At 39.9% G+C, this 15003-nt stretch overlaps 1 long non-coding RNA gene across 1 annotated transcript; it reads left to right on the top strand.

The window, feature by feature from the left end:
- The first annotated feature begins 969 nt into the window (after positions 1-969).
- On the top strand, positions 970-2389 carry LOC311295332. The gene is made up of 4 exons (XR_014628305.1): positions 970-1344; positions 1469-1764; positions 1860-1920; positions 2089-2389. It is a non-coding gene; the product is annotated as an uncharacterized lncRNA (long non-coding RNA).
- Positions 2390-15003: the final 12614 nt, after the last annotated feature.

Below are 15003 nucleotides of genomic sequence, written 5' to 3'. Positions count from 1 at the left end.
TTGGTCAGATATTGGGGGGCCGGTTTGTTAAGAGCTTTATACACAAATAGTAAAAATTTTAAATCAATCCTGAATGTGACAGGTAGCCAGTGGAGTTTGAATAAAATAGGGGTGATCGACTCATATTTGCGTGTCCCGGTGAGAAGTCTAGCCGCTGCGTTTTGAACTAGCTGTAGACGAGAGAGAGAGGCCTGAGATAGCCCAAAATAAAGTGAGTTACAATAGTCTGAGGCCATCCTTAAAAATATTCTTGTTTGCCGTAACCCGACCGACCCTGTCAATTTAGTAGCCTACCGACCCAATTATTTATTTGTTCCCCCTTTTAGTCCGACCGACTTGCCGGCTGAAACTTGTGTTAAGACCGACCGCTTTTTTGTAACTCTTCAAACAACTAATATAAATGCAATAAAATAATATTAGTTATTAAGTATTGTGAATATAAATTCCGTAGGCCTGCATACAAACATAAGCTATAGCAGTGTGATTTTTATTTCAAAATAAGAGATTTTTGTTTAACAGTAACACCAGTGACACAACTCCAGGGGACCACTACTTTCATTATAAATTTTATAATATGTATTCTGCATTTTTTTTTATATATATCATTTACATAATATATTTGATAGTTATGTATACATTATTGTATTTTAAATGGTGTAAAAATCTGTTATTGACCTCAAAATAAAGCATTTTCCCTCTGTACATGACTGTGGGGAAAATTCCAGTTTGTGTTATCGTATTTAATTGTAGCCTAACATATTTTAGTTTGGAGAAATCAATTTAAATCTGACCAGTTGCAGTGTATTACACTGCATTTCAGTTTGAATTGAGTTAAGTATTCTGTGGATTTGGGCATTGATCCACTGGTTAAGCTTTTTGTGACATTTGATTGTCATCTTCAAATTTACTGTAAACTGTTTCTACAATTTTTTTTATTTTATTTTTATTTTTTTAACTAGTGAATTTTTTTTTTTTCTTGTGAAATCTCTTCGAACAAGGCAAACTTTTTTCTTAATCAGACTTTTATCTGTTTAATTGTGCTTCCATTGACCGCTGTCACTTATTTTAAACAGCAGTCAGAATAAAACCCCAATTTCAAAAAGCATAGTTTGCTTCCGCTGTGTATTTCTGCAATTTCACCCGGTTGCATTTTTTCTCCTTTGTTTAATTTTACTGTGACTTATGTTGTTCTTATTAATATCACTCTCAATTAATTGTTTTCCAGCTGCCTTTAAGACATATTACGCGACAGTGCGCAGGAGCTTCAGGTACAAACAACCAGATCTTGCATTGCAGGCGGAAGCTGTGGTGAATTCAGCTCGGAGTCGAGCGAGAAGAAAGACGGTAAGATTTATTAGATTAGATTCGTTTTTGGTCAATGTGACTATTTTTCAGGTGCATTAATAGATGTGTGTTGTCCATACGCAGTGCATTGCGCAGTATTGATTGTCTTTATTGGTTTTAACAGCTGCTAGAAGCGAGACAGTGTGCTAGCTGAGGATGAGGTGGGCCTTCGGAAGTGTGCTTCCATAGACCTGATGTCTGATGAGGAAGACGGCATCGTCGGCGGGGTGTCTGGATGGATTGTGCGACCTCCGTCCTGTCGCAGCCAGGAGCTCACCGAGCTCTGTGCTACGCTGCAGTCGAGATTAGAGTCGACTCCAAAGTACAGGGCAACGCACCACAGACGTCTGCAAAATGGACCGAATTCAGACAGAATGCCGCTAGTTACCTGCAGCTGTATTTTGTCAGGCCTTGTGAAATGTAAGAGTTTTTCATGATTTCATCATAAAGCAAGAGGTCATGGGATTGATGGCTATTATTTGTTTAATAATTGTAAATAATCCTGTAATTTACAGGAAGCAGTATGCCATCTTCACAACTCTGAGACAAATTGTGGGCGCTACGAACTGGAGCAAGGTAAAAAAAAAAAAAAAAAAAGATTCTTACATTCTTTTATTTTTTTACTTTCATAAAAACTTACAAACATTTTAAAGGTAAGATTCAAAGAATATGCTTTCATTCTCTTGTATAAGAAAATAGATCCGTTATAGTTTACGATCTTAATCATACATTTTGTTTCCATAGAGTAACCTCGCCTCATAACGAGGGCGTAACCTCACATTTACTCAGAGCTATGTCTGCAAGTTCAGATTTTCATGATGCTGATCATGACAACATTGTGTGTAAGTAACTTTTACTATTTTCTCCTTGTTTCATTTTACTGTGACTTGCGTTGTTTTTATTCATATATTACTCTCATTTAATTGTTTTCCAGCTGCCTGTAAGACATACTACGAGACAGTACGCAGGAGCTTCAGGTACAAACAACCAGATCTGGCATTGCAGGCCGAAGCTGTGAAGAGTTCAGCTCGGAGTCGAGCGAGAAGAAAGATGATAAGATTTTTAGTCAATGTGACTATTTTTCACGTGCATTAATAGATGTTTTGTGTCCATACACAGTGCATCACAGTACTGATGTCTGTATTGGTTGTTTTTACAGCTGCTAGAAGCGAGACGGTGTGCTAGGTGAGGATGACGTGGGCATTTGGAAGTGCGCCACCATAGATCTGATGTCCGATGAAGGTCAACCACCAGCCAGGAGCTCACAGAGCTCTGTGCTACGCTGCAGTCGAGATTAGAGGCGACTCCTAAATACAGGGCAACGCACCACAGACGTTTTCAAAGTGGATCGAATTCAGAGAGAACGCCGCTAGTCACCTACTACAGCTCCGAAGATGAAAACAGACACTGAGCTTCCAATTTGTTGTGTGTGCAGATGATCTATGCTTTGTACATAGGTGTATATTGTTTTGTGTCTGTGCTAATAAAGCTCTTTCTTTGAATAAACAGCATGTCCCTGGCAAATTTTCCATTCCTTTATAAATTCATGTCCTTGATGGTAATAATAGTGTAGTCCATAGGTTAACAATGACATGAATATACCACAGAATAGCATATTATGAATATAAAAAAATAATTTATATATTATTTATATGAATATTATATTTTTTTGAATTTTTAATGAGCGAGGGTGACCAATAGTAACAGATCTGCCAACCAATCACGAGTGATTTTTCTTGTTTAAACCACGTGGGTTCAACCAATAGTGAGTGAGGAAATTCAAGCCTTTCTCTGGCGGGAGCTGCTATTCATATGGTAATTAGAGCCATTCACACCTCCGGCGCGAGCGCTCTGCATACGTCATGGTTCGTTTCCGGCAATATTCGGCACAGACGAACGCGACGTTCACAGGCTGTAAATTGTCGTTAACTGCCGAAAATTAGGGAGATTTGCGGCCGTTTACGGGGTCGGAAATCCCAATTTTCATGCAGTGACATCCAGGGCACGAAGCTCCCGTTCCACCACATCCCAAAGATGCTCTTTTGGGTTGAGATCTGGTGACTGTGGGGGCCATTTTAGTACAGTGAACTCATTGTCATGTTCAAGAAACCAATTTGAAATGATTCGAGCTTTGTGACATGGTGCATTATCCTGCTGGAAGTAGCCATCAGAGGATGGGTACATGGTGGTCATAAAGGGATGGACATGGTCAGAAACAATGCTCAGGTAGTCCGTGGCATTTAAACGATGCCCAATTGGCACTAAGGGGCCTAAAGTGTGCCAAGAAAACATCCCCCACACCATTACACCACCACCACCAGCCTGCACAGTGGTAACAAGGCATGATGGATCCATGTTCTCATTCTGTTTACGCCAAATTACCATCTGAATGTCTCAACAGAAATCGAGACTCATCAGACCAGGCAACATTTTTCCAGTCTTCAACTGTCCAATTTTGGTGAGCTCGTGCAAATTGTAGCCTCTTTTTCCTATTTGTAGTGGAGATGAGTGGTACCCAGTGGGGTCTTCTGCTGTTGTAGCCCATCCGCCTCAAGGTTGTGCGTGTTGTGGCTTCACAAATGCTTTGCTGCATAGTTGCAGGTTGCTCTTCTATCAGCTTGAATCAGTCGGCCCATTCTCCTCTGACCTCTAGCATCAACAAGGCATTTTCGCCCACAGGACTGCCGCATACTGGATGTTTTTCCCTTTTCACACCATTCTTTGTAAACCCTAGAAATGGTTGTGCGTGAAAATCCCAGTAACTGAGCAGATTGTGAAATACTCAGACCGGCCCGTCTGGCACCAACAACTATGCCACGCTCAAAATTGCTTAAATCACCTTTCTTTCCCATTCTGACATTCAGTTTGGAGTTCAGGAGATTGTCTTGACCAGGACCACACCCCTAAATGCATTGAAGCAACTGCCATGTGATTGGTTGATTAGATAATTGCATTAATGAGAAATTGAACAGGTGTTCCTAATAATCCTTTAGGTGAGTGTGTGTATATATATATATATATATTATATATATATATATATATATATATATATATATATAACCTTTGTATATATAAAACAGTTAGGTCCAGTCGGATGTATTAAATAAATCCAGATTGTATATGTTGGTAATAGGCACTTATCTAATGTTAAAAGAAGTTTTGTTCCCTCTAAAAGTGCGTTGGACCTTCTTTTTGATCTGAATGGTGTGTGGAAAACACTTGAGTTTTGCCCCAGATTTTTCCCACCGTCTAGAACGCAACTGAATGCTTTTTCAAGCACCTCCATACTTGAAAAAATGCGGAAAACTACTTTTAAACAGGAAATGACAGAATATTTACATACATATTTACAGCAGTTCTATTCACACGGGATTATCGTAGTAATCTTTACTGATGTTATCTGTAATGATTACTGACAATCCACATTTGGACGGGACTAAAATCACTGAGAAGCTCTGGTAATTATTACTTTACCCCACCTCTCCATGTTAAACTAGTCCCGTCCGAGTTTGTTGGCTGTATGAGACTAGCAGTAAGCTAGATCAACATTAGAATAACATATAGATCATAACATTGATCATTCCAACATTTCATCACGTTGAGCTATATAACATTGATTAGTTTATATAGTACATTTGCTCACCTGTTTAATAAAGTACATACAAGAGCGGCGTCTCTGTCAAGTCAAAGTTAGTCGCGGACGTGGAGCTCTCGGCATCTTGAAAACGCATAATGTTTGTGAGCGTGAGCGTGCTGTTAGATGTAACGCAGTTGTCCACGTCTGTCACCATGGTTACTATGGCAGAGCAAGCGTAAACCAGGGATAACGTGGATATTAGGTCATTGACAGGTGACAATGACCAGGGACGAGCCATTATTTAAAATGGGAATTTCTCTGAAATTAAAAATCTTTGGGAACTTTTGGGATTTGTAAGTACACAAGTGCAGGAAATATATCACACTGTGCAAGTGATTTTTGGATATATTTGTTCCACAAAATTCGTACATATTGTACCTTAAAGTCAGCGGATAAAACACTGACACAATGATGAACAAGTAACAATAATATTAACAATAACATATTGTTTTACTGAATAATAAAGTAAACATAATTTCTTAATTTATCTTTGTAAAGAAACCTCATTGCTGAACTGACTGCTCTCTGCAGTCTCAGACGACGACATCTTTTCCTGTCGGCCACCGTAACTTCTGTTGGTTGCAATAGTAACATCACCACTAGATGCCGCTAAAAATTACACACTGCACCTTTAAAGTAAATTTTTTAAAACACAAATTTGATAACACTGCTAAATGTAATATCTCACAGTGAATTCACCTGTAGCATTTAAAACTATTAATTTTAGATTTTAATTATCTGTACAAAATAGTATAGTTTTTAATATCAGGCATGTATTAATTATCAACATTAATCGTTCGTAACCATAACTATCAGCTCACCACTATCAGCCAGAATTTAATATCGGTGCATCGTCAATATTTTTTACTGGACAACAAGACAGATAGGAAAAACTTTCTTTTTTTCCCCAGAGTATTTCCATTCTATCATGTCCAGCCAACTAATGGTATTTCCATGGTTCTGGTTTGTGAAACAGGCAAAATATAAAGAGTGTCCTCTTAATTGATTTTTAACAGGAATTATAGCGAGGCTGTGAGAGATAGATATACATCTCTTCAGTGGGTTGTACTGTTATTTAATGTGTTTTGTTACGTTCTGCTGACGAAATGCTGCAAAACATACCTTTCCAAAACATTTCAGTAGACAAAAAAAATAAATAAAAAAAAAATAAATAAAATAAAATAATCCATTCCAGACCACATGAGCTGTGGAAAATTACAAGTGATCTAGGAGCTTCACCGCTTTCTGGTCCTCTTCCTCTTACTTACCCATTACTTACACATCCCAGTATTTCTCATTCTCTCTTTGTCCTGTTTTAGCTGTTGGTTAGCGTCCAACCTGGTCTCACAGGATTCCGTGAAATGTCCACGGGCCCTTAACTCAAAATCCGTGCAGCCATCACGGAATCGCCCCAAATTCCGTGATGCGGCCACGGATATAACTCCAACGCAAGTCAATGACACTGACCTATGTGGTCCACACCACACACGGATACCCATTTCAGTGACGGGAATACAGAACTCCCTCAACGGACGTGCTTTCTCATTTGGAAACGCAACATTTAAAGTATTTGTTTCTTTTCCAACATTAAATGCCATAATGACGTTAACCTGACTGTTATTGTAGCTATTGCATTGTCCTGCCATCATAAAATTTCAGTTTGTTTCAGTTAGCCTAACCAAAGTCCCGTGATGGCACCACGGACCTCACTCATGGACGTTGTTGCTGGCTTGTTTAGGAACTTATAAGCTTTATGTCGACTGTGTTGCAATGGCAAGTAATTAACTTGACATTTTGTCTCGTCCTGTCATCATAAAATCCAGCTTGATGGCGTTTTACACCTATTGCTCGCTTGGCTATAGTCAGAACTAAAATCTGTGATAGGAGCACGGAGTGAGTCTGTGGTGAGACTACGGATAACTCCAACGCAATTCGCCTCACGTCATTTCGTGATATGGTCACATAATTTAATCTATTGATTCGTGTCACGGACACGTTTATTTCGTTATTTTCGTAATACCAGGGAGCAGCAATACCAGCATGTAATGTATTTTCAATGGGAAGCGTCTTTCGTGATCACAGCACGATTCTTTCTGCCTGTCGGCTGCAGCAGAGAAGCTGTTTAATCAACATTTATTCACGAGATCTTATCTTATCATGGTTTATGTATTTTTTAATGTTATTATTTCTGTCTTTTTGCCAGGAAATCTGGATTGCTTTGCTGTTTATTGATATTTTTAAAATGATATTTTATCAGTAGGAAATCGCGCTGAAGAAGTCTCGTTCCGAACACATCGCGATATTTGGCATCAGTTCACGCGTGTCAGATGTGAGTTAGATAAGTCCATACATACCTTTTTCATCTCCGTGCATGCTTTAAGTCTGTTTGACGCACCCACCGCTAGCCTAGCTTAGCACAAAGACTGGATGTAAATGGCTACAGCTAGCATACTAATCCCAATAAGTGACAAAATAACGCCAACCTTTTCCTATTTACATGTTGTGATTTGTATAGTCACAGTGTGTACAAATAACAAGGTCATATGAGACACAGCCATTTTTTAAATGTTTAAATACTGGGAACTATTTTCTCAGAAGGCGAAGCACTGCTACTTGGGCGGAGTGATTAGCGCAGCACCCGAGAAGCGCCGTGGTGAGGAGCAGAGAGTTCGCTCAGAGTTGGAGTAATAGAGTCAGCAATTACTAGATAGTAAATGCAAAGTTTACAATCATGGGTGTTCGCTGTATTGTAAAGAGCTGCGACAATAAACAGGGGAGACCAGGTAATACCATAATTCCAACCAAAAACGCTGACCTGATGAATCAATGGCTAACGTTACTTGCTCTGGATATAGATCCAAACACACCTGTAGACATCATCAAGAACTATCGCGTTTGCTCAGAACATTTACTGAGGACGACTATTTTGAAAAAATGGAATTTGCCACAGGGACCATGAAACGTATGCTGAAGGATACGGCCATCCCATCGATAGTAAAGACAGGGCAAAGCGGATCACCTGCGGCTGCAGTAAGTGTTCCGTTATGTTTTTAGATGACCAACGTTAGCCTACTGTTACAGTGCCATTAGCTAGTGTAACCTTAGTGACACCATTACATGAATAGGGTGCTCACTACTATTACAGTTGTTCCCGGGCTCCATGTATCCCCTGTAATGTTAGTGTTGTGTTGTCACAAACGCGCTCTATCGCCCCAGTAACAAATAAGCGGCGCTAAGGGTACTTTCAGGACTGTAGCCTTCAACTTGCTAATGAATTGGAGGGGGGTATGGGCAGTTTTAATTTTTGAGAAACAGTGACCTTGTTTGTGAAATAGTAGGCTACTCCCGTTCTGATTCTCCCCTCGACCTCAGTCTGTTCGGCATCTTGTCTATCAGCTTCCAAAGTTTGTAACTCCTCGTCTGTGTATTCTGGCTCAAAACGATATGGTTCTGGATCTTGGTTTGATACCAAATAAAAATCCTCTGACAATTCCTCGAAGTCAGCCATGATCACGAATCACGTTCACTACTAGCTAGTTAGTCACGCTGGTTTTGTTGACGGAACGGCGCTTCTCGGGTGCTGCGCTAATCACTCCGCCCAAGTAGCAGTGCTTCGCCTTCTGAGAAAATAGTTCCCAGTATTTAAACGTTTAAAAAATGGCTGTGTCTCATATGACCTTGTTATTTGTACACACTGTGACTATACAAATCACAACATGTAAATAGGAAAATGTTGGCGTTATTTTGTCACCTATTGGGATTAGTATGCTAGCTGTAGCCATTTACATCCAGTCTTTGTGCTAAGCTAGGCTAGCGGTGGGTGCGTCAAACAGACTTAAAGCACGCACGGAGATGAAAAAGGTATGTATGGATTTATCTAACTCGGGGGGATACGTTGAATAAGCTAAAGTCCCAAAAAGTCGAAGTGTTCCTTTAAGACCAGCTAACCACCTGGTTAAAGTTTTTCTCTCTCTCGGTCTCTCTCAGCTGAACAGACAACATATCCCAAACTTGTTTCCTTTTAATTGCAAAGATAAATGTAACAATAACAAAGCAATTTCTGTGGAGAATTTACTTTTTTTTTTTTTTTACCTGTTAACCGTTGCCAGTGCGCGGGCGCACTGAAGCGTTTTTTTATATATATAGTTCAAAGTTACTATCAGATTTAATGTTATACCTTGACAAACTATACATCATTTAAGGGACACTCCACCCATTTGCATTAAGAGGTTCATTGTTAGAAAACCAGTCATACTATTGAATGGTCGTGCAACATTCTCTCATTTTCCCCTGAGACGAGAGAAATCCACTATTTACCTTTTTCACTTCCTCCTACAATGACGCAAAAATCGTCATTTGACGTCATTGTAGGAGGACGTGTAAGAGGGGGGGATTTCTGTTGAGACTACAAGCACTAGTTCCTCATCTTTCCCAGGGGGCGGGACCCACTCACGCTACAGACCTATTACAGATCAGTGGGTGGGACTTTACTCTCTGAAACTGAAAGCAATATCCTCCATCTTGTTTGAAGCTAAGCTAACAGACGCTGTGGAGACAGATGTACAGTTATGACAATAGTGGAGGAGAGTACTCAATATGATATAGAAGAAGAGGATTTCGGAAGTCTGATGCTTGAATCAGGTATTTGTGGCTACCTTTACAAGCCGCATTATAGCGAAGAGCAGCCGAGGCAGAAGACCTGCCTGCCGCGGACGAGGAGCCCGGACTGGCTCGAGTTAGGGCGGACTGGTGGCGCCGGTGATCTCACTATGCAACTACGAACCGCTACGAACACAGAGACAGAGTCCGTCTGCGGCAAAGAATTTCAACGATGACAATTTCTCCTGGACGAAATCTCTGAATCAGACGAGGACACGGACGTTTGTGTTGAGAACTATCCTAGTTTCGCACCGCATATGTTCTGACTGAACATCCAGGTACCATGCAATAATTCACCTTTTCGAAAGAAATACAAACGAGGAGTAATGCACTAATGAGTTCGCCAACTAACTAGACATTTTGTGTGAATGTGAAATGAATTTCAAGCTCTCGTGGTAGCTAGCCTTGTAGACGGAAGAGTGATTTGCGCTTTCTGGATTAGTGGGAGTGGCTTGCGGAGCTGTGCAATGTGGTGCATTGTGGGAGTTGTTGTCTTTAATACAAATGCGTCCTGAAGTTATTTTTTGTCTTTCCTCGGTCACGAAGGCACCAAATTCAAAATTTATTTTACATTTCGACTACATATATGACCCACTTTAAATAAAAAACAATGTTCAAATGGGTGGAATGCCCCTTTAAAAAGATATAAGACTCAAGTTTCAGTATTTGACCATTGTATTCTGAAAAACTTATAGCGACAGTTATTTCTTAATTTGTGTCAGGAGTTATGAAATGAAAAAAATGAGTCGATACCTTTAATATGAATTATGCGCGTCAGCCGCTTTCATTCATAAAAAAACTCCCGTGCTGTCGTCATGACCATAGATATCATATATAAACGCTAGATGTCTTATGGCGCAGTCACTTCCGGCATCATCGTTCGGCCATCTTGTCACAGTGCTCTGTGCATTAAGGTGAATGATCAGCACGCACACAAATCCTCTTATCTCGCTGAAATCTTGACGGATTTACAAACGGTTTGGTTTCTTACAAACGTTATTAACGTGGCTATAATTCCCAATGCTTGAACATGTATGTTATAATTTTTCATATGTATGCAGTGTATGTATGCAGTGTCATAACTACATCTCTGACGTTTATAACAAACCAAACCGTTTGAAAATCGGTAGAAAAATGAGCAAGTTATGGTTATTTAAAAGTACATGCACCATTGAAGTAGTGAGCGAGTACACTGTGGCAAGATGGCCGCCACGTGCGGACGTCGACCTCCATTGGCCAGCAGTGCGCACGAGACATCTAGCCTTTATATATGATATCTATGGTCATGACAGCGATTCACAAAACAACGTCCCTCAGGGCTTTAGCTCAAAAATGTGCAGATTTGGAGAAATATTGATATATTCTCATAGGTTTACATCAGATTTCTATAGACAGGAATAATATTTATTGAATTTATACCCAAATGCGTCGATGTCATTATGAGCGGTTCTTACTGAGATGTGCTGTGTTTTCAATTCATACCAATAGCCTGAGGGCGCTATATGCACAAAAATAGTCCATATATGGAACATGAAGAAGAGCCATGATCATGTGACATTCCAGGACGACACTGATACACACAAAGCTACAGAGATCGCGCTGTAACATGCAGATAAAGATGTTTTGAAGATAATAAACATGATTGCAATGATATTTGAGTTACCTGTGTTTTTCAAGCCATGCCAGGTATTTTCATAATAATAGATTATATTTATAATGTAATGCTAATCTATATAGACTATCATTGTGCAGAACACCATACAATAGTATATTTTCTGTCTGATTTTTTTATCTGAAGCCAAATTAGATCACAGAAGATTATTTAAAACACTCGTCTTGCGTTAGCACAAACATGGTTTTAATCTCATAAATTGTCGTGTTTTGATGGTGTGCTAAGCTAACATGCTAGCTAGCCTAGGTGCACCTGCAACCTAGAAGTTATCTTTTATGATTTTGTTTCTAAATAGGAATGCTTGCTGAAATGTTTCTTTATTCCAGAAGGGCATTTTATACAGTTAGATACAGTGAGAACTTTGATAAAAGAATTTAGGGATTGAAACCCTATGAATAGCCTGTGAATAGCCAGTCGTTAGTAGCTATAATGCAGACAAAAGAAATGCATATTTAGAGCCATAACCAGGCTGGAGAGGTGTGAATGTGTGCATGGGGAGACTGAGACTGAATGGGGCTCGTGGGCACCACAAAACAATAGAGACAAAAGACTGAATAGATGACTTAAGAAGATGAAAATAAACATCAGTTGCATTTTAGAGTCTAATCAAAATAAAGTCATGACATGATCTTGAAAAACATTGAACTAAATACAGAGTTTTAGACTTATCATCTTCATATTGTACATATAACATGGTCAGACATGTGGCTTTAGCTGCAGTGCATTTCTAGATTGCTACAGTGCCAACTTCAATTTTATTTTCATGAAAATGTTTCATAAAAATAAATTTCTAATAACTTTACAAAATTTTGAAGCTATTTATAACTATATTTTTCATTATGACAATAATTAATTCTACATTTACAATAAACTGCCAGGTGTCAGCTTTCAAATGAGATCATACTTGTGCTTTTAGTGCAAAGGGATCATGAACTGTATCTGTTTCAGTTTGGGTATGTCATTTCTGGGGATTTTTATAAAGTGGGGTTGCAGCTTAACAGGTTAAAGAACCATAAAATAAGATAACTACAAAAAAATGTTGACTTCATGTAAGAGAAGTGTTAAAATAAGACATAAAGTGAATAATGTAGATTAACAACAATAGAAAAACAATATAGACTATTCTCTTATTGATTACGAAAATTAACTAATTTCTGCAGAGACCAGTCCAAGAAATTCATTAATCAAAGGTTTAGTCCTCCTTTGTGAACAACATGACATGGGGTTGTATTTTGGTTTTTGCTGAGGCTGTTGTGACATGCTCACACAGGTCATCATATTTCTCCCAGGCAAAAGAGTTTTTTCTGCAGTAAGCCACGTAATGTCCAAGAGATTCCCTTGTTGGTCCTGAAATGAATGCAACAACCCCTCGCAAAGTGAACAGCTGATTGTCCAGCTCCATGTGGACAGGGATTTCAGACAGTGGATGGTTAGTATCCACACTTGTTTCAATACACAGTAGTTGTCCAGGTATGCATCTGTGTGTGACAGAGCCATTGCAGAGGAATTTCATTGATGGATCATCCTTAGTTTTCCAGTTATCTGGACACTCTCGGGGTGATTTCAGTGGCTTCAGACACTTGGACCTGTTGAGGTGTAGCCCATCTTCCAGTGCTGCTTGGAGGCTTTTCAGTCCACCAGTTTGTAGAATATCTACGTTGACCGGTAGGAGATAGATGGTCCTTGAAGATTTTGTATTTCGGCTGCAGTATGGAGAAGAGCACAGCTGTAAGTGTTGCACTTGGCATTTGTTTCATTGTTGATGCGATAATGTTAGCAACATTGCAATCCGCATTGACCTGCCTCACACCTGATTTTAGGTGAACACACTGAAATGTATCCAAAAGCATTTTTGCCCTCTTTGCATAAGCATCTTTTCCAACTCCTTTTGTGACTATGGTCTTCACCAAATCAAACATTTCAGTTTTTGTGTGCTCTTTGTCGAGATAATGACAGAATGATCCACTGTCACAGAATGCAGAGCAAAGGCACTGGCAAAAGGAATCAAAGGCACAGGTATTACTTACACTTACAAGCGTTTTGTCAACCGCAATGGGCTTTTTAGCCTGGTAGTTGCCATTTTTCAAGACATTAATTTTTGTCTTTTTTCTTTTCAGGTTTATGTCTGCATGCAACCACTCAGAGCAAGGGGTAAGGTAGGACAGTCGTTTTTTTGGAGGAACACCGAGGCCTTTCCAGTTTTCAACAGGGTCTTCCTCCACTGATTGTTGCTTAACCTCTGTGTCCTGCTCACTATGGGCAGTTTGTGTCTTCTGATTCTTTGTCTTAATGTGCTCTGTTATCTTCACCGGTGCAGAGGAAAGCCTCATGTTTCCCTCAAGAAACTCAAGGTGGCGTGTGACAAAACGGTCAATTCGGATGGGGAGGCTTTCATGTTTGAAAAGACCATGTTTTATGTTTTAAATTCAGCCTCAACATTTGCAGAGCTTGCTGTGTTGTGTACGCTTTTAAAGTGTGGAACCATCACAGCTGTCCAAAGAGGTAGGTAGCATGCCATTCTTATTATATTTGGGACAAGCTCTGGAAGGAAATGAAGATTGTCTCTGTCACCATGATGTGCTGCAATCATCTTACTTTCTTCACAGATTTCTGTAACCCATGTTTCAGATCTGTGTGGAGTGTCTCCTCGACTCCGGTCACCTCTGTTAAATGGTCATCTTCAGTGACACATGGCAAGACCCCCTCTGCAAATCGTCTCTTCAATTGTGCTTTGCATGTTTCCGAGACAACAGGTAAACCTTTGTCATCGTTTCCTTCTGATTCACTGAAGGCAACAACTGCAATTGAGTAAATGAGCTCCTTTGCATCTTCCAGTGTATCAGACTGTAAAAGTTGTGCCATGGCTCGTAGATAGAATTCTCTAACTCTGTTTCCTCTTTGTCTAAGGCATTCCCACCGGCTAATGAGCTTGATGCAGTGTGCAACATCTACTCTGATGAAGCAAGGTGGTGGCTTTGAGTCTTCGGGCTTCCTTGTCCCTTCCCTGTGAACACAAAACTCCTTGATACAGGAAGACATGTCCAGAATTGCCACAGGGTCTTCTCAGTCTTTTCACAACTGTACCTGTTGCATCAAAACTCACAAATGAGCCAGAGTACTTGGATTTCATTTGATACACTTGCAGCTGAGATGGGGTCCAGTAATGGCAAAAAAACTTATCAAGGCCTATGTCATGAATACTTCCATTGTGGGGTACACTGTATTTTAGTAGATGCAATGACATGATTGGGTCTTTGTCTCCGAGCTCTTTGTCACCCATCTCTTGTTTGGCTTTTCTTAATGTTGCCAGATTTGGCAGGTGGCTTGGCTCTGGGTCACCAACATCCATCATTTTGTAAGCCTCGGCTGCTCGCCATACATGTGCTGGTTTTCGGCCTTCCCAGAGTTCTTTAGACACACGTGTTCTCAGATCCCCTGATAACTTCCGTTTTGCTTTGCCAGTATGGAGACTGTCATCAACATTGCGGATTATGCATTGAAGCACAACTGGTTCATTATCCACTGGCATGTTCTCTGCTGTTATAGACAATTGTGCGTCACACTCTGTGCAGTGCCCAATTATGTCTATGTAGTGAGATGCAACATTTGGAAAAATCCTGAATCTAAGAGTGCATGAGGTCTTGATATTTTTCCATATCTCCTCATACAGGACGTGTGTCCATGCACCACG

The sequence above is a fragment of the Rutilus rutilus genome (assembly GCF_951802725.1).
Source record: "Rutilus rutilus genome assembly, chromosome: 8".
NCBI lineage: Eukaryota > Metazoa > Chordata > Actinopteri > Cypriniformes > Leuciscidae > Rutilus > Rutilus rutilus.
This window is presented reverse-complemented; position numbering and strand designations above follow the sequence as displayed.